Source organism: Neodiprion fabricii, chromosome 3 (genome assembly GCF_021155785.1).
Source record: "Neodiprion fabricii isolate iyNeoFabr1 chromosome 3, iyNeoFabr1.1, whole genome shotgun sequence".
NCBI lineage: Eukaryota > Metazoa > Arthropoda > Insecta > Hymenoptera > Diprionidae > Neodiprion > Neodiprion fabricii.
Genome location: NC_060241.1, coordinates 22,919,995 through 22,939,264, shown reverse-complemented (window position 1 = coordinate 22,939,264; position 19,270 = coordinate 22,919,995). Strand labels below are relative to the sequence as shown.

Genomic DNA, 19,270 nt, shown 5'->3' with positions numbered 1-19,270 from the left:
CCTATTCCTACTCCTAATTCTGAATATTAATTTTATGGAATATGTAGACTGCATGTCGAATTGAATCCCATATCAAAACGAACAATTCTTTTATTGTCATAATATAGCCGATTATAGTAGATAATCTAGTATGTTTCCTAGAAAATTATAAGATTTATAGTATACATCACGTATTACTCATAAATGAATCATATATATCAATGTCGTACGTGAACCGCATATACATTTATACTTTTTGGTCTCTGCATCATTATTACATCTAATCCATTTTTATTCGTGATCTATGTATACATTCTTCTCTCGGGTACCTATACTTTAATTGAATCACTGTTTTCGGACGAATTTTGAAAGATATTTATTCTCATTATGAATTTCTTGTATCGCCGACAAGTCGGTAAGTACACTCAGGCCAAGTACTGGCTCGGGCTCACCATTGCGAAAACTGTGTTACTCAGAAAGTGAATGCAGCCAGCATCATGTCGAAATCGGAAACTCTCTGATGTTCTGCAACGAGTTCTCAACTGTACCGTTGGAACATCTCACGGAGCAATTTTCGGTTATCACATCAGAGCCCGTAACATAAATTAGCCAGGTAAGGGTCATTCAAATCGAATCTGAGACCAAAAACTTTCGGCTCCAAAAATGGAGAAAAAGTAAGGCTGACTCCTTTGCATTTTTGGCGAAAATTTTCGCGATTCTGAAAAGTGCTGGAATAAATTCTTTCATGCACTATTCCGACGTAATTTTGCGAGAGAAATCGATTGGGCGCAGTCCCAATACGCTGCGATCAACGCATCTGAAGTTACAGCCAAAAAACTAGAACCTTTGTTTTCGACATTTTTCAGCAGGTGCTTTTTTGCTCGCCATTTCTTTTCTGTTGATCCCACGCTCTTTTCGCTGCGTTTTCTGAGTTCCTTGGGGTCCAATTGTTCGGAAAAGAGTCATACGAATCAATTCTGAGACGAAAAATTTTTTGGTAAAAAAAAAAGGAAGGTTAACCCCTTTGTATTTTTGTCGAAAATTTTCGCGATTTTGAAAAGTGCGGGAATCAATTCTTTTAGGCACTATTCCGACGTAATTTTGCGAGAGAAATCGATTGGGCGCAGTCCCAATACGCTGCGATCAACGCATCTGAAGTTACAGCCAAAAAACTAGAACCTTTGTTTTCAACATTTTTCAGCAGGTGCTTTTCCGCTCGCCGTTTCTCCCCTGTTGGTCCTACGTTTTTTTTGCTGCGTTTTCTGAGTTCCTGAGGGTCCAATTAGTCAGGTAAGGGTCATTCAAATCGAATCTGAGACCAAAAACTTTCGGCTCCAAAAATGGAGAAAAAGTAAGGCTGACCCCTTTGAATTTTTGGCGAAAATTTTCGCGATTTTAAATAGTGCTGGAATGAATTCCTTCATGCACTATTCCGACGTAATTTTGCGAGAGAAATCGATCGGGCGCAGTCCCAACACGCTGCGATCGACGCATCGAAAGTTACAGCCAAAAGACAAAACCTATGATTATATGAATCCTTACGTAATGTTTTTGATGTGTTCTCATACTGAAAATATTTATCGCTATTCCAGGTACAACCCGAGGTGGTTATCGGTGGTTGTTCGAGGTGGTTGGCGATTGTTGGAGGTGGTCGGAGGTGGACGAGGAGGAGGACGAACTGAACTGAGTCTCAAAGCCCTGTTGACATAAAAGCAGCTATTCGACAGAAATTATAGTTTATAGTTTACACAGCCCATTGCACGATATTTCGTTATAAATACATATGTTTCAATGTATTTAGGAATAATTTATCAAATATACAGAGGTCATGTGCAAATAATAAATGAATTGTTTCGACCGCAGTTTGATGTATTCATTAGAGCTTTGATAATAAATTTAAGCTTTGTTACTTCTTTTATTTTATTATGGATAATCAAAAACATTTCCGACTATTCGTGCTGTAGAAGCATGGGGATTCAACCAAATGTAGCAAAAGATTAGAAACAGTGTATGTAGAGTACGGGTATTTTTCTAATAATGCAAATAGAATAGAATACCACGCCTTGCGAATTAGCTTTCCAGACAGGGATGAATGATGAATTTTAAGGACTGCATTATCGTTGTTGAATACTCTATGGCTCATGGGAAAAGAAAATCTGTAACGATACAATTGATGCACCGGATCATCGTCGACTTTAACTTTTGAAATGTCCTACCATTTTCGAACACCTCCTACCTCCCCCTGCCACCTCCGACCATCAATGGCCACTTTCGACCACCCCCTATCACCTTCTGCCAGCGCCGACCACCTCCTACCATTTCCGAACACCTCCAACCATCCTATTTACCTATATTACTAGATTAGCTATGATATGCAAAGAGAAGAATTATTCATTTCGAAATGGGATTCTATTCGACGCGCGCTCGATGTATTCCATAACATCAGTATTCATAATTATTTCAACAACTTTTCATTTGCTCTCTCGATCTTGAATTTTCATAGGCATAGAATCGAAACGCTGTTTTAGCTGGTCGCAAGTGAAGCATCTGCGTTGGGTGGAGGAGCGGAATTGTTTTTCGAAAAGTATTCTGATGGAAAAAAATTCAGAGTAACTGCAATACATAACGGATGCGCTAATTCTGAACGAGATGAAACGGATGCTTCGTATATGAGACAGTATTTAACACTGCGTAGTGATTTAAAGACCTAGAAAGGTGACAGGGAGAGAAGGAACGACGCTTCTCAACACTTCGAGTGTATTTTAACACACATTTGAAAGATACGAGCGAAATTTTTCATCATCCAACTGTCGCAGAACGGCAGCGTTATTAGTCAACGGCTGACCATCGAAGGGCCTGGCCGCTTGAGTCTGGAATCGGCAGGAGAGATGAAGTGTGTATTTCTCGTATGAAACGTGAAAACTAAAAGCATTATACATCATATCATATCATCATACACCGTACACCATACATCATACATCGTACATCATACATCATACATCATCATACCTAGTATTACAGTTCGAAACCAAAGTTTGAATTTTCGGATGTTCGGAAAGTGACGTCACCAATCTAAAATCGGCTAGCCGAGTTCCTCAGTCGGGTAACAACCGCGCAGTAGAGCGGACGGTTGAGAGTCGCGCTCCGCAAATTTCGAGTACCGGGTTCTCAACCTCTCGGATCCAGCGCTTCGGGTCCGCTACGTATTTCGAGTACCGGGTTCTCAACCTCCCAGATCTCGCGCTTCGGGTCCGCTACGCGGTGAAACTCGACTTCCTGGATAAGCGCTCCGTGGTTCCTGGTTCACGTTTACAATAAATTATTTCAATTCGTTTTTCGCGCAACCCCAAATTCGGTAGCTGTCAGTCCGCTAATAAAATTTCTCGACTTCCAGGATAAGCGCTCCGTGATTCCTCGTTCATGTTTACAATAAATTATTTCAATTCGTTTTTCGCGCAACCCCAAATTCGGTAGCTGTCAGTCCGCTAATAAAATTTCTCGACTTCCAGGATAAGCGCTCCGTGGTTCCTCGTTCATGTTTACAATAAATTATTTCAATTCGTTTTTCGCGCAACCCCAAATTCGGTAGCTGTCAGTCCGCTAATAAAATTTCTCGACTTCCAGGATAAGCGCTCCGTGGTTCCTCGTTCATGTTTACAATAAATTATTTCAATTCGTTTTTCGCGCAACCCCAAATTCGGTAGCTGTCAGTCCGCTAATAAAATTTCTCGACTTCCAGGATAAGCGCTCCGTGGTTCCTCGTTCATGTTTACAATAAATTATTTCAATTCGTTTTTCGCGCAACCCCAAATTCGGTAGCTGTCAGTCCGCTAATAAAATTTCTCGACTTCCAGGATAAGCGCTCCGTGGTTCCTCGTTCATGTTTACAATAAATTATTTCAATTCGTTTTTCGCGCAACCCCAAATTCGGTAGCTGTCAGTCCGCTAATAAAATTTCTCGACTTCCAGGATAAGCGCTCCGTGGTTCCTCGTTCATGTTTACAATAAATTATTTCAATTCGTTTTTCGCGCAACCCCAAATTCGGTAGCTGTCAGTCCGCTAATAAAATTTCTCGACTTCCAGGATAAGCGCTCCGTGGTTCCTCGTTCATGTTTACAATAAATTATTTCAATTCGTTTTTCGCGCAACACCAAATTCGGTAGCTGTCAGTCCGCTAATAAAATTTCTCGACTTCCAGGATAAGCGCTCCGTGATTCCTCGTTCATGTTTACAATAAATTATTTCAATTCGTTTTTCGCGCAACCCCAAATTCGGTAGCTGTCAGTCCGCTAATAAAATTTCTCGACTTCCAGGATAAGCGCTCCGTGGTTCCTCGTTCATGTTTACAATAAATTATTTCAATTCGTTTTTCGCGCAACCCCAAATTCGGTAGCTGTCAGTCCGCTAATAAAATTTCTCGACTTCCAGGATAAGCGCTCCGTGGTTCCTCGTTCATGTTTACAATAAATTATTTCAATTCGTTTTTCGCGCAACCCCAAATTCGGTAGCTGTCAGTCCGCTAATAAAATTTCTCGACTTCCAGGATAAGCGCTCCGTGGTTCCTCGTTCATGTTTACAATAAATTATTTCAATTCGTTTTTCGCGCAACACCAAATTCGGTAGCTGTCAGTCCGCTAATAAAATTTCTCGACTTCCAGGATAAGCGCTCCGTGATTCCTCGTTCATGTTTACAATAAATTATTTCAATTCGTTTTTCGCGCAACCCCAAATTCGGTAGCTGTCAGTCCGCTAATAAAATTTCTCGACTTCCAGGATAAGCGCTCCGTAGTTCCCGGTTCACGTTTACAATATATAATTTCAATTCGTTTTTCGCGCAACCCCAAATTCGGTAGCTGTCAGTCCGCTAATAAAATTTCTCGACTTCCAGGATAAGCGCTCCGTGGTTCCTCGTTCATGTTTACAATAAATTATTTCAATTCGTTTTTCGCGCAACACCAAATTCGGTAGCTGTCAGTCCGCTAATAAAATTTCTCGACTTCCAGGATAAGCGCTCCGTGATTCCTCGTTCATGTTTACAATAAATTATTTCAATTCGTTTTTCGCGCAACCCCAAATTCGGTAGCTGTCAGTCCGCTAATAAAATTTCTCGACTTCCAGGATAAGCGCTCCGTGGTTCCTCGTTCATGTTTACAATAAATTATTTCAATTCGTTTTTCGCGCAACCCCAAATTCGGTAGCTGTCAGTCCGCTAATAAAATTTCTCGACTTCCAGGATAAGCGCTCCGTGATTCCTCGTTCATGTTTACAATAAATTATTTCAATTCGTTTTTCGCGCAACCCCAAATTCGGTAGCTGTCAGTCCGCTAATAAAATTTCTCGACTTCCAGGATAAGCGCTCCGTGGTTCCTCGTTCATGTTTACAATAAATTATTTCAATTCGTTTTTCGCGCAACCCCAAATTCGGTAGCTGTCAGTCCGCTAATAAAATTTCTCGACTTCCAGGATCAGCGCTCCGTGGCTCCTCGTTCATGTTTACAATAAATTATTTCAATTCGTTTTTCGCGCAACCCCAAATTCGGTAGCTGTCAGTCCGCTAATAAAATTTCTCGACTTCCAGGATAAGCGCTCCGTGGTTCCTCGTTCATGTTTACAATAAATTATTTCAATTCGTTTTTCGCGCAACCCCAAATTCGGTAGCTGTCAGTCCGCTAATAAAATTTCTCGACTTCCAGGATAAGCGCTCCGTGGTTCCTCGTTCATGTTTACAATAAATTATTTCAATTCGTTTTTCGCGCAACCCCAAATTCGGTAGCTGTCAGTCCGCTAATAAAATTTCTCGACTTCCAGGATAAGCGCTCCGTGGTTCCTCGTTCATGTTTACAATAAATTATTTCAATTCGTTTTTCGCGCAACCCCAAATTCGGTAGCTGTCAGTCCGCTAATAAAATTTCTCGACTTCCAGGATAAGCGCTCCGTGGTTCCTCGTTCATGTTTACAATAAATTATTTCAATTCGTTTTTCGCGCAACACCAAATTCGGTAGCTGTCAGTCCGCTAATAAAATTTCTCGACTTCCAGGATAAGCGCTCCGTGATTCCTCGTTCATGTTTACAATAAATTATTTCAATTCGTTTTTCGCGCAACCCCAAATTCGGTAGCTGTCAGTCCGCTAATAAAATTTCTCGACTTCCAGGATAAGCGCTCCGTGGTTCCTCGTTCATGTTTACAATAAATTATTTCAATTCGTTTTTCGCGCAACCCCAAATTCGGTAGCTGTCAGTCCGCTAATAAAATTTCTCGACTTCCAGGATAAGCGCTCCGTGGTTCCTCGTTCATGTTTACAATAAATTATTTCAATTCGTTTTTCGCGCAACCCCAAATTCGGTAGCTGTCAGTCCGCTAATAAAATTTCTCGACTTCCAGGATAAGCGCTCCGTGGTTCCTCGTTCATGTTTACAATAAATTATTTCAATTCGTTTTTCGCGCAACACCAAATTCGGTAGCTGTCAGTCCGCTAATAAAATTTCTCGACTTCCAGGATAAGCGCTCCGTGATTCCTCGTTCATGTTTACAATAAATTATTTCAATTCGTTTTTCGCGCAACCCCAAATTCGGTAGCTGTCAGTCCGCTAATAAAATTTCTCGACTTCCAGGATAAGCGCTCCGTGGTTCCTCGTTCATGTTTACAATAAATTATTTCAATTCGTTTTTCGCGCAACCCCAAATTCGGTAGCTGTCAGTCCGCTAATAAAATTTCTCGACTTCCAGGATAAGCGCTCCGTGGTTCCTCGTTCATGTTTACAATAAATTATTTCAATTCGTTTTTCGCGCAACACCAAATTCGGTAGCTGTCAGTCCGCTAATAAAATTTCTCGACTTCCAGGATAAGCGCTCCGTGATTCCTCGTTCATGTTTACAATAAATTATTTCAATTCGTTTTTCGCGCAACCCCAAATTCGGTAGCTGTCAGTCCGCTAATAAAATTTCTCGACTTCCAGGATAAGCGCTCCGTGGTTCCTCGTTCATGTTTACAATAAATTATTTCAATTCGTTTTTCGCGCAACCCCAAATTCGGTAGCTGTCAGTCCGCTAATAAAATTTCTCGACTTCCAGGATAAGCGCTCCGTGATTCCTCGTTCATGTTTACAATAAATTATTTCAATTCGTTTTTCGCGCAACCCCAAATTCGGTAGCTGTCAGTCCGCTAATAAAATTTCTCGACTTCCAGGATAAGCGCTCCGTGGTTCCTCGTTCATGTTTACAATAAATTATTTCAATTCGTTTTTCGCGCAACCCCAAATTCGGTAGCTGTCAGTCCGCTAATAAAATTTCTCGACTTCCAGGATAAGCGCTCCGTGGTTCCTCGTTCATGTTTACAATAAATTATTTCAATTCGTTTTTCGCGCAACACCAAATTCGGTAGCTGTCAGTCCGCTAATAAAATTTCTCGACTTCCAGGATAAGCGCTCCGTGATTCCTCGTTCATGTTTACAATAAATTATTTCAATTCGTTTTTCGCGCAACCCCAAATTCGGTAGCTGTCAGTCCGCTAATAAAATTTCTCGACTTCCAGGATAAGCGCTCCGTGGTTCCTCGTTCATGTTTACAATAAATTATTTCAATTCGTTTTTCGCGCAACACCAAATTCGGTAGCTGTCAGTCCGCTAATAAAATTTCTCGACTTCCAGGATAAGCGCTCCGTGATTCCTCGTTCATGTTTACAATAAATTATTTCAATTCGTTTTTCGCGCAACCCCAAATTCGGTAGCTGTCAGTCCGCTAATAAAATTTCTCGACTTCCAGGATAAGCGCTCCGTGGTTCCTCGTTCATGTTTACAATAAATTATTTCAATTCGTTTTTCGCGCAACCCCAAATTCGGTAGCTGTCAGTCCGCTAATAAAATTTCTCGACTTCCAGGATAAGCGCTCCGTGATTCCTCGTTCATGTTTACAATAAATTATTTCAATTCGTTTTTCGCGCAACCCCAAATTCGGTAGCTGTCAGTCCGCTAATAAAATTTCTCGACTTCCAGGATAAGCGCTCCGTGGTTCCTCGTTCATGTTTACAATAAATTATTTCAATTCGTTTTTCGCGCAACCCCAAATTCGGTAGCTGTCAGTCCGCTAATAAAATTTCTCGACTTCCAGGATCAGCGCTCCGTGGCTCCTCGTTCATGTTTACAATAAATTATTTCAATTCGTTTTTCGCGCAACCCCAAATTCGGTAGCTGTCAGTCCGCTAATAAAATTTCTCGACTTCCAGGATAAGCGCTCCGTGGTTCCTCGTTCATGTTTACAATAAATTATTTCAATTCGTTTTTCGCGCAACCCCAAATTCGGTAGCTGTCAGTCCGCTAATAAAATTTCTCGACTTCCAGGATAAGCGCTCCGTGGTTCCTCGTTCATGTTTACAATAAATTATTTCAATTCGTTTTTCGCGCAACCCCAAATTCGGTAGCTGTCAGTCCGCTAATAAAATTTCTCGACTTCCAGGATAAGCGCTCCGTGGTTCCTCGTTCATGTTTACAATAAATTATTTCAATTCGTTTTTCGCGCAACACCAAATTCGGTAGCTGTCAGTCCGCTAATAAAATTTCTCGACTTCCAGGATAAGCGCTCCGTGATTCCTCGTTCATGTTTACAATAAATTATTTCAATTCGTTTTTCGCGCAACCCCAAATTCGGTAGCTGTCAGTCCGCTAATAAAATTTCTCGACTTCCAGGATAAGCGCTCCGTGGTTCCTCGTTCATGTTTACAATAAATTATTTCAATTCGTTTTTCGCGCAACCCCAAATTCGGTAGCTGTCAGTCCGCTAATAAAATTTCTCGACTTCCAGGATAAGCGCTCCGTGGTTCCTCGTTCATGTTTACAATAAATTATTTCAATTCGTTTTTCGCGCAACACCAAATTCGGTAGCTGTCAGTCCGCTAATAAAATTTCTCGACTTCCAGGATAAGCGCTCCGTGATTCCTCGTTCATGTTTACAATAAATTATTTCAATTCGTTTTTCGCGCAACCCCAAATTCGGTAGCTGTCAGTCCGCTAATAAAATTTCTCGACTTCCAGGATAAGCGCTCCGTGGTTCCTCGTTCATGTTTACAATAAATTATTTCAATTCGTTTTTCGCGCAACCCCAAATTCGGTAGCTGTCAGTCCGCTGATAAAATTTCTCGACTTCCAGGATAAGCGCTCCGTGATTCCTCGTTCATGTTTACAATAAATTATTTCAATTCGTTTTTCGCGCAACCCCAAATTCGGTAGCTGTCAGTCCGCTAATAAAATTTCTCGACTTCCAGGATAAGCGCTCCGTGGTTCCTCGTTCATGTTTACAATAAATTATTTCAATTCGTTTTTCGCGCAACCCCAAATTCGGTAGCTGTCAGTCCGCTAATAAAATTTCTCGACTTCCAGGATAAGCGCTCCGTGGTTCCTCGTTCATGTTTACAATAAATTATTTCAATTCGTTTTTCGCGCAACACCAAATTCGGTAGCTGTCAGTCCGCTAATAAAATTTCTCGACTTCCAGGATAAGCGCTCCGTGATTCCTCGTTCATGTTTACAATAAATTATTTCAATTCGTTTTTCGCGCAACCCCAAATTCGGTAGCTGTCAGTCCGCTAATAAAATTTCTCGACTTCCAGGATAAGCGCTCCGTGGTTCCTCGTTCATGTTTACAATAAATTATTTCAATTCGTTTTTCGCGCAACACCAAATTCGGTAGCTGTCAGTCCGCTAATAAAATTTCTCGACTTCCAGGATAAGCGCTCCGTGATTCCTCGTTCATGTTTACAATAAATTATTTCAATTCGTTTTTCGCGCAACCCCAAATTCGGTAGCTGTCAGTCCGCTAATAAAATTTCTCGACTTCCAGGATAAGCGCTCCGTGGTTCCTCGTTCATGTTTACAATAAATTATTTCAATTCGTTTTTCGCGCAACCCCAAATTCGGTAGCTGTCAGTCCGCTAATAAAATTTCTCGACTTCCAGGATAAGCGCTCCGTGATTCCTCGTTCATGTTTACAATAAATTATTTCAATTCGTTTTTCGCGCAACCCCAAATTCGGTAGCTGTCAGTCCGCTAATAAAATTTCTCGACTTCCAGGATAAGCGCTCCGTGGTTCCTCGTTCATGTTTACAATAAATTATTTCAATTCGTTTTTCGCGCAACCCCAAATTCGGTAGCTGTCAGTCCGCTAATAAAATTTCTCGACTTCCAGGATAAGCGCTCCGTGATTCCTCGTTCATGTTTACAATAAATTATTTCAATTCGTTTTTCGCGCAACCCCAAATTCGGTAGCTGTCAGTCCGCTAATAAAATTTCTCGACTTCCAGGATAAGCGCTCCGTGGTTCCTCGTTCATGTTTACAATAAATTATTTCAATTCGTTTTTCGCGCAACCCCAAATTCGGTAGCTGTCAGTCCGCTAATAAAATTTCTCGACTTCCAGGATAAGCGCTCCGTGGTTCCTCGTTCATGTTTACAATAAATTATTTCAATTCGTTTTTCGCGCAACACCAAATTCGGTAGCTGTCAGTCCGCTAATAAAATTTCTCGACTTCCATCAACCATTATCGATGGTTGTTCGAGGTGGTTGAAGGTGGTCGGAGGTGGACGAGGAGGAGGACGAGGAGGACGAGGATTTGTGCTGAGTGAGTAAAACACTTTTATAATATTTGATGGCAATTGTGATTATATTTCATCTGAAATATTACAAACTTGTCACGTTTACAATAAATAATTTCAATTCATTTTTCGTGCAAGCACATATTCAGTAGCTACGAATAATCTCATACAATTTATTATATTATTAATTAATTATTTAATCAATTACTCAATTATATTAATCCTTACACAATATTTTCGATGTGTTCTTATACTGAAAATATTTATTACTATTCAAGGTATAACCTGAGGTGGTTGAAGGTGGTCGGACGTGGACGAGAAGGAGGACGAGGAGGACGAGGATTTGTGCTGGGTGAGTAAAACACTTTTATAATATTTGATGGCAATTGTAATTATATTTCATCTGAAATATTACAAACTTGTCACGTTTACAATAAATTATTTCAATTCATTTTTCGTGCAAGCACATATTCACTAGCTATGAATAATCTTGTACAATTTATCATATTATTAATTAATTGATCAATTACATTAATCCTTACACAATATTTTTGATGTGTTCCTATACTAAAAATATTCATTACTATTCCAGGTATCACCCGAGGTGGTCGGAGGTGGACGAGAAGGAGGACGAGCTGGACGAGGAGGAGGACCAGGCGGACGAGGAGGAGGCGGGGTGGGTCGTGGGAGAGGACCTCTCCTCTCCTTAGAGGAGGGGAGGGGGAGGGGCAGGGAAGGGGGAGAGGTGGGCGGGGAGGGGGAAGGGACGGGACGGGAAGGGAAGGGGTGGGAAGGGGAGGGGCGGGGAGGGGAGGGTGGTGGGAGGGGTGGGGGAGGGCGGGAGGACGGGCGGGTGGGTGGGAGGGAGGGAGGGCGGGCGGGTGGGCGCGTGGGAGGGAGGGAGGGAGGGCGGGCGCGGGAGGGGGGGGTGTACTGCTCCATTAACTCTAACGGGCTCGCATTGACATCCGTCCTCCACTCTCTCCCCCCCGCCCTCCCGCCCTCCCGCCCTCCCTCCCTCCCTCCCACCCACCCGCCCGCCCTCCCGCCCTCCCCCGCCCCTCCCACCACCCTCCCCTCCCCTCCCCGCCCCTCCCCTTCCCTCCCCTTCCCTTCCCGTCCCGTCCCTTCCCCCTCCCCGCCCACCTCTCCCCCTTCCCTGCCCCTCCCCCTCCCCTCCTCTGAGGAGAGGAGAGGTCCTCTCCCACGACCCACCCCGCCTCCTCCTCGTCCGCCTGGTCCTCCTCCTCGTCCAGCTCGTCCTCCTCCTCGTCCACCTCCGACCACCTCGGGTGATACCTGGAATAGTAATGAATATTTTTAGTATAGAAACACATCAAAAATATTGTGTAAGGATTATTGTAATCGATCAATTAATTAATAATATGATAAATTGTACAAGATTATTCATAGCTAGTGAATATGTGCTTGCACGAAAAATGAATTGAAATAATTTATTGTAAACGTGACAAGTTTGTAATATTTCAGATGAAATATAATTACAATTGCCATCAAATATTATAAAAGTGTTTTACTCACCCAGCACAAATCCTCGTCCTCCTCGTCCTCCTTCTCGTCCACGTCCGACCACCTTCAACCACCTCAGGTTATACCTTGAATAGTAATAAATATTTTCAGTATAAGAACACATTGAAAATATTGTGTAAGGATTAATATAATTGAGTAATTGATTGAATAATTAATTAATAATATAATAAATTGTATGAGATTATTCGTAGCTACTGAATATGTGCTTGCACGAAAAATGAATTGAAATTATTTATTGTAAACGTGACAAGTTTGTAATATTTCAGATGAAATATAATCACAATTGCCATCAAATATTATAAAAGTGTTTTACTCACTCAGCACAAATCCTCGTCCTCCTCGTCCTCCTCCTCGTCCACCTCCGACCACCTTCAACCACCTCGAACAACCATCGATAATGGTTGATGGAAGTCGAGAAATTTTATTAGCGGACTGACAGCTACCGAATTTGGTGTTGCGCGAAAAACGAATTGAAATAATTTATTGTAAACATGAACGAGGAATCACGGAGCGCTTATCCTGGAAGTCGAGAAATTTTATTAGCGGACTGACAGCTACCGAATTTGGGGTTGCGCGAAAAACGAATTGAAATAATTTATTGTAAACATGAACGAGGAATCACGGAGCGCTTATCCTGGAAGTCGAGAAATTTTATTAGCGGACTGACAGCTACCGAATTTGGGGTTGCGCGAAAAACGAATTGAAATAATTTATTGTAAACATGAACGAGGAACCACGGAGCGCTTATCCTGGAAGTCGAGAAATTTTATTAGCGGACTGACAGCTACCGAATTTGGGGTTGCGCGAAAAACGAATTGAAATAATTTATTGTAAACATGAACGAGGAATCACGGAGCGCTTATCCTGGAAGTCGAGAAATTTTATTAGCGGACTGACAGCTACCGAATTTGGGGTTGCGCGAAAAACGAATTGAAATAATTTATTGTAAACATGAACGAGGAACCACGGAGCGCTTATCCTGGAAGTCGAGAAATTTTATTAGCGGACTGACAGCTACCGAATTTGGGGTTGCGCGAAAAACGAATTGAAATAATTTATTGTAAACATGAACGAGGAATCACGGAGCGCTTATCCTGGAAGTCGAGAAATTTTATTAGCGGACTGACAGCTACCGAATTTGGTGTTGCGCGAAAAACGAATTGAAATAATTTATTGTAAACATGAACGAGGAACCACGGAGCGCTTATCCTGGAAGTCGAGAAATTTTATTAGCGGACTGACAGCTACCGAATTTGGGGTTGCGCGAAAAACGAATTGAAATAATTTATTGTAAACATGAACGAGGAACCACGGAGCGCTTATCCTGGAAGTCGAGAAATTTTATTAGCGGACTGACAGCTACCGAATTTGGGGTTGCGCGAAAAACGAATTGAAATAATTTATTGTAAACATGAACGAGGAACCACGGAGCGCTTATCCTGGAAGTCGAGAAATTTTATTAGCGGACTGACAGCTACCGAATTTGGGGTTGCGCGAAAAACGAATTGAAATAATTTATTGTAAACATGAACGAGGAACCACGGAGCGCTTATCCTGGAAGTCGAGAAATTTTATTAGCGGACTGACAGCTACCGAATTTGGGGTTGCGCGAAAAACGAATTGAAATAATTTATTGTAAACATGAACGAGGAACCACGGAGCGCTTATCCTGGAAGTCGAGAAATTTTATTAGCGGACTGACAGCTACCGAATTTGGGGTTGCGCGAAAAACGAATTGAAATAATTTATTGTAAACATGAACGAGGAACCACGGAGCGCTTATCCTGGAAGTCGAGAAATTTTATTAGCGGACTGACAGCTACCGAATTTGGGGTTGCGCGAAAAACGAATTGAAATAATTTATTGTAAACATGAACGAGGAATCACGGAGCGCTTATCCTGGAAGTCGAGAAATTTTATTAGCGGACTGACAGCTACCGAATTTGGGGTTGCGCGAAAAACGAATTGAAATAATTTATTGTAAACGTGAACCAGGAACCACGGAGCGCTTATCCAGGAAGTCGAGTTTCACCGCGTAGCGGACCCGAAGCGCGAGATCTGGGAGGTTGAGAACCCGGTACTCGAAATACGTAGCGGACCCGAAGCGCTGGATCCGAGAGGTTGAGAACCCGGTACTCGAAATTTGCGGAGCGCGACTCTCAACCGTCCGCTCTACTGCGCGGTTGTTACCCGACTGAGGAACTCGGCTAGCCGATTTTAGATTGGTGACGTCACTTTCCGAACATCCGAAAATTCAAACTTTGGTTTCGAACTGTAATACTAGGTATGATGATGTATGATGTATGATGTACGATGTATGATGTATGGTGTACGGTGTATGATGATATGATATGATGTATAATGCTTTTAGTTTTCACGTTTCATACGAGAAATACACACTTCATCTCTCCTGCCGATTCCAGACTCAAGCGGCCAGGCCCTTCGATGGTCAGCCGTTGACTAATAACGCTGCCGTTCTGCGACAGTTGGATGATGAAAAATTTCGCTCGTATCTTTCAAATGTGTGTTAAAATACACTCGAAGTGTTGAGAAGCGTCGTTCCTTCTCTCCCTGTCACCTTTCTAGGTCTTTAAATCACTACGCAGTGTTAAATACTGTCTCATATACGAAGCATCCGTTTCATCTCGTTCAGAATTAGCGCATCCGTTATGTATTGCAGTTACTCTGAATTTTTTTCCATCAGAATACTTTTCGAAAAACAATTCCGCTCCTCCACCCAACGCAGATGCTTCACTTGCGACCAGCTAAAACAGCGTTTCGATTCTATGCCTATGAAAATTCAAGATCGAGAGAGCAAATGAAAAGTTGTTGAAATAATTATGAATACTGATGTTATGGAATACATCGAGCGCGCGTCGAATAGAATCCCATTTCGAAATGAATAATTCTTCTCTTTGCATATCATAGCTAATCTAGTAATATAGGTAAATAGGATGGTTGGAGGTGTTCGGAAATGGTAGGAGGTGGTCGGCGCTGGCAGAAGGTGATAGGGGGTGGTCGAAAGTGGCCATTGATGGTCGGAGGTGGCAGGGGGAGGTAGGAGGTGTTCGAAAATGGTAGGACATTTCAAAAGTTAAAGTCGACGATGATCCGGTGCATCAATTGTATCGTTACAGATTTTCTTTTCCCATGAGCCATAGAGTATTCAACAACGATAATGCAGTCCTTAAAATTCATCATTCATCCCTGTCTGGAAAGCTAATTCGCAAGGCGTGGTATTCTATTCTATTTGCATTATTAGAAAAATACCCGTACTCTACATACACTGTTTCTAATCTTTTGCTACATTTGGTTGAATCCCCATGCTTCTACAGCACGAATAGTCGGAAATGTTTTTGATTATCCATAATAAAATAAAAGAAGTAACAAAGCTTAAATTTATTATCAAAGCTCTAATGAATACATCAAACTGCGGTCGAAACAATTCATTTATTATTTGCACATGACCTCTGTATATTTGATAAATTATTCCTAAATACATTGAAACATATGTATTTATAACGAAATATCGTGCAATGGGCTGTGTAAACTATAAACTATAATTTCTGTCGAATAGCTGCTTTTATGTCAACAGGGCTTTGAGACTCAGTCAAGTTGGATCTCGATTTTTGCCATCGTATGTAGGACATTGGGTTACAAGAACAAATGCGAATTACGAAGAACTCTGTATTAAAGATAAGGATGTTTTAGTTCAAGTATATCTATACACAGAAATCCGTATGAGAATATACTAAAACCTCTGTGTTTATTGTAAAAATCTAGTTTCAAACATGTGCATATATGTATATACACATGCATAAGTATATATATACATATATACACATACATGTACATAAATAATTGCCAAGAAATTAGAAACACTCGCAACTTGTCGCAAATAGAGTAAAACGTAAGGTTAATAATATACAAATTACACAAGCGCACTATAAAACATGGCAAGGGTAATCCTAGTACAGTGATTGTATAAACTGAAGAAATATACATTTACATATATATAATATAAATTAATAGTCTGGAAAAGAGTATTTAGAGAGCTTATCTAATTCCGATCTTGTCACAATAGATCATTAACATAATCATTATACGGTTAAAGCTGTATTAGCTACAGTCACTATTGGAGATAATATTTTTTATCCATTTTTATAGTTATTTAATTTCTTGTACAACAATTTTTGAAATTTCACCGCAAAATGCCCAACGAGTTCTCGTAGTGCAAATACGAGTCCAATCACCTTACAGATGGCATCACATTGATTTTTGCCTTCTCGCGTCGAGTTATAAATACAGAGAAATCTCAATGAGAGCTCATTTCTACAAGATTTATTGTAGTGCTATATTCGTAGCTGTACCTGTTATTCTATATTATAAACTGTTCTATATTTTCAACATACAGCACAACAATGGCTGAAAGCACAATGGCAAGAAGAGAGTATTTTAGTAAAGAGAAGAGAGTATTTTATTTATTTAGTAAAGGAAGAGAGTATTTTAGAAGAGAGTGGGGCACAGAACTGAAACATAATTGTGTTGAAAATCTTTAACATCTCATACAGAAAGTTGGTACGTTGCCAGACCTTATATACCAACAATGAATATTCATGGAGGCTATATTCATAAATACTTACAAAAGTAAGCTAATATTAATAATAATAATACTCAGCCATTAAAGTTTCGCTGAGCGCTCCGACCAAGGATTCCATTTCACCGAGAAGCTCTGTTAATTGGCCAGTTGACAGCGGACGCAGTTCTGAAATCAATTGTCAACATGAAATTCCAACTTCAATCAAGACCGTGCAAACATAGATGTTTTGATACAAATGAAGACAAGGTGATATTAGTATACAAGTTAAAAATTCTTGATCTTATTACTTTCTTCGTAGAATGGTGATCCTAGAACCCCCTTACTTCTTTCCAAAGTTTCATCCACATTCAGAAGAGATCCTTCGGAGTTAGCAGACCGTTCCATTGACGGACTTTCCTGCAATGCGGAATATTAAAAATTAGTTATATCTTGCAATTACAACGTTAAAGAAAAATGATTAAGATATAAGCGCCAGTTAAGAAAGTTCCTGACTAAAATTACTCTGAGTAAATAATATGATTTAAAAAGAGCAGAAAGAGGCGGCAGGGTGTGGTAGGAGGTGAACGGAGATGGTTGGCGGTGTTTGGTGGGGGCAGGAGGGGGTAGGAAGTGTTTGGCGGTGGTTGGAAGTGAGCGGCGGTGGTCGGGGAAGTCGAGAACGACGAGGACAACGAGGCGGCAGAGGAAGAAGAGGACAGGGACGAGGTGGACGAAGAGGACGAAGGTGGTCGGAGATGGGAGGAGGTGGTTGACTACTTCTGATACTAATTCTTCTCCTGATCCTACACCTACTCTTGATTCTTCTCCTATTTGTACTTCTACTGCTACTCCTACTCCTACTCCTGATCCCACTTCTCATCCTACTCCTACTCCTACTACCACTCCTGATCCTATTCCTGATCCTACTCCTACTCCTCCTTCTGATCCTACTCCTATTCCTACTCCTGATCCTACTCCTGATCCTGATCCTACTTCATCGAATATTATAAAAATGTTGAACTCACCGAGCACAAATCCTTGTCTTCCTTGTCCACCTTGTTCTCCTAGTCTTCCTCGTCCATCTCCGACCACCGCCTACCACCTCCAACAACCACCGATAACCACCTCAGGTTATTCCTGGAATAGTGATAAATATTTTCAGTATAAGAACACGTCAAAAATATTGTGTAAGGATGAGTATAATAGATCAATTAATCAATAATATAATACATTTTATTATCGCATTTATAGCAACTGAATTTGTGCTTGCACGAGAAGTGAATGTAAATAATTTATTGTAAACGCGACAAGTTTGAAAAATTTCAGATGAAATATAATTACAATTGCCATTAAATATTGTAAAAATGATAAACTCACTGAGCACAAATCCTCGTCCTCCTGGTTCACCTTGTTCTCCTCATCTTCCTCGTCTTTCTCCTCGTCCACCTCCGACCACCTCCAACCACCGCCAACCACCGCCAACCACCTCCCATAACCACCGACAATCACCTCGGTTTATACCTTGAATGGTAATAAATATTTTCAGTATAAGAACACATCAAAAATATTATGTAAGGATGAGTATAGTTAATTAATTAATTAATAATATAATACATTTTATCAGCGCATTGATAGCTACTGAATTTGGACTTGCGCGAAAAATGAATTGAAATAATTCATTGAAAATATGAAAGGTTTGACAAATTTTATATAAAATGTAATTACAATTGCCATTAAATATTATAAAAATGTTTTACTCACCGTGCAGAAATCGTCGTTTTCCTAGTCCACCTTGATCTCCTCGTTTTCGTCGTTCTTCTCCTCCTTATCCACCTCTTGTCCCTGAAGTCGAGTGTCACCTGGTAGCGGACCTGGAGCGCAGCAACCACGGAGCATTTGTCCTAGAAGTCGAGTTTCGCCAGGTAGCGGACCTGGAGCGCCGAAACTACGGAGCGCTCGTCCTGGAACTCCAGGTGCACGAGGAAGCGGACCCGGAGCGCAGGATCCAGGAGGTAGAGAACCCGGCACTCAAAATCTGCAGAGCGCGATTTTCATACGCCCGCTCTACTGCGCGGTTGTTTCCAGACTGAGGAATTCGGCTAGCTGATTACCAGAAAAAAAAACTTTGGATGACGTCACTTTCTGAACATCCGAACATCCAAACTGTGGTTTCGAACATTAATACAATACATGATGTATGATGTACGATGTATGATTTTAGTTTTCATATCACAGACAAGAAATACGCACGTTATTTTTCTAGCTGATTTAAGCGGCTAGGCCGTTCGATCAGCCTTTGACTCAAGATATATTCTTCAGTTAACGGGTCAGCTAATAACGCTGCCGTTCTGCGACAGTTGGATGATAACAATTTTTGCTCGTACCTTTCAAATGTGTGTTAAAATACACTTGATGTTTAAAGAAGCTTCGTTCTTTCTCTCCTTGTAAAAAAAAAAATCGCCGACAATCATCTATTTAGGTCTTTAAATCAGGACACTGCGTTAAATACTGTGTTATATACGGAGCATCCATTTCATCTTTACCCCAATTAGCGCTTTCGTGATGTATTACAATTACTC

The 19,270-nt window shown here is 41.1% G+C and overlaps 1 long non-coding RNA gene across 1 annotated transcript; it reads right to left on the bottom strand.

Annotated features, from left to right (window-relative positions):
- Window positions 1–18,075: 18,075 nt before the first annotated feature.
- On the bottom strand, window positions 18,076–19,094 carry LOC124177197. Its single transcript, XR_006869548.1, has 3 exons — window positions 18,942–19,094; window positions 18,453–18,794; window positions 18,076–18,212 (listed from the first exon to the last, which is right to left on the bottom strand). It is a non-coding gene; the product is annotated as an uncharacterized LOC124177197 (long non-coding RNA).
- Window positions 19,095–19,270: the final 176 nt, after the last annotated feature.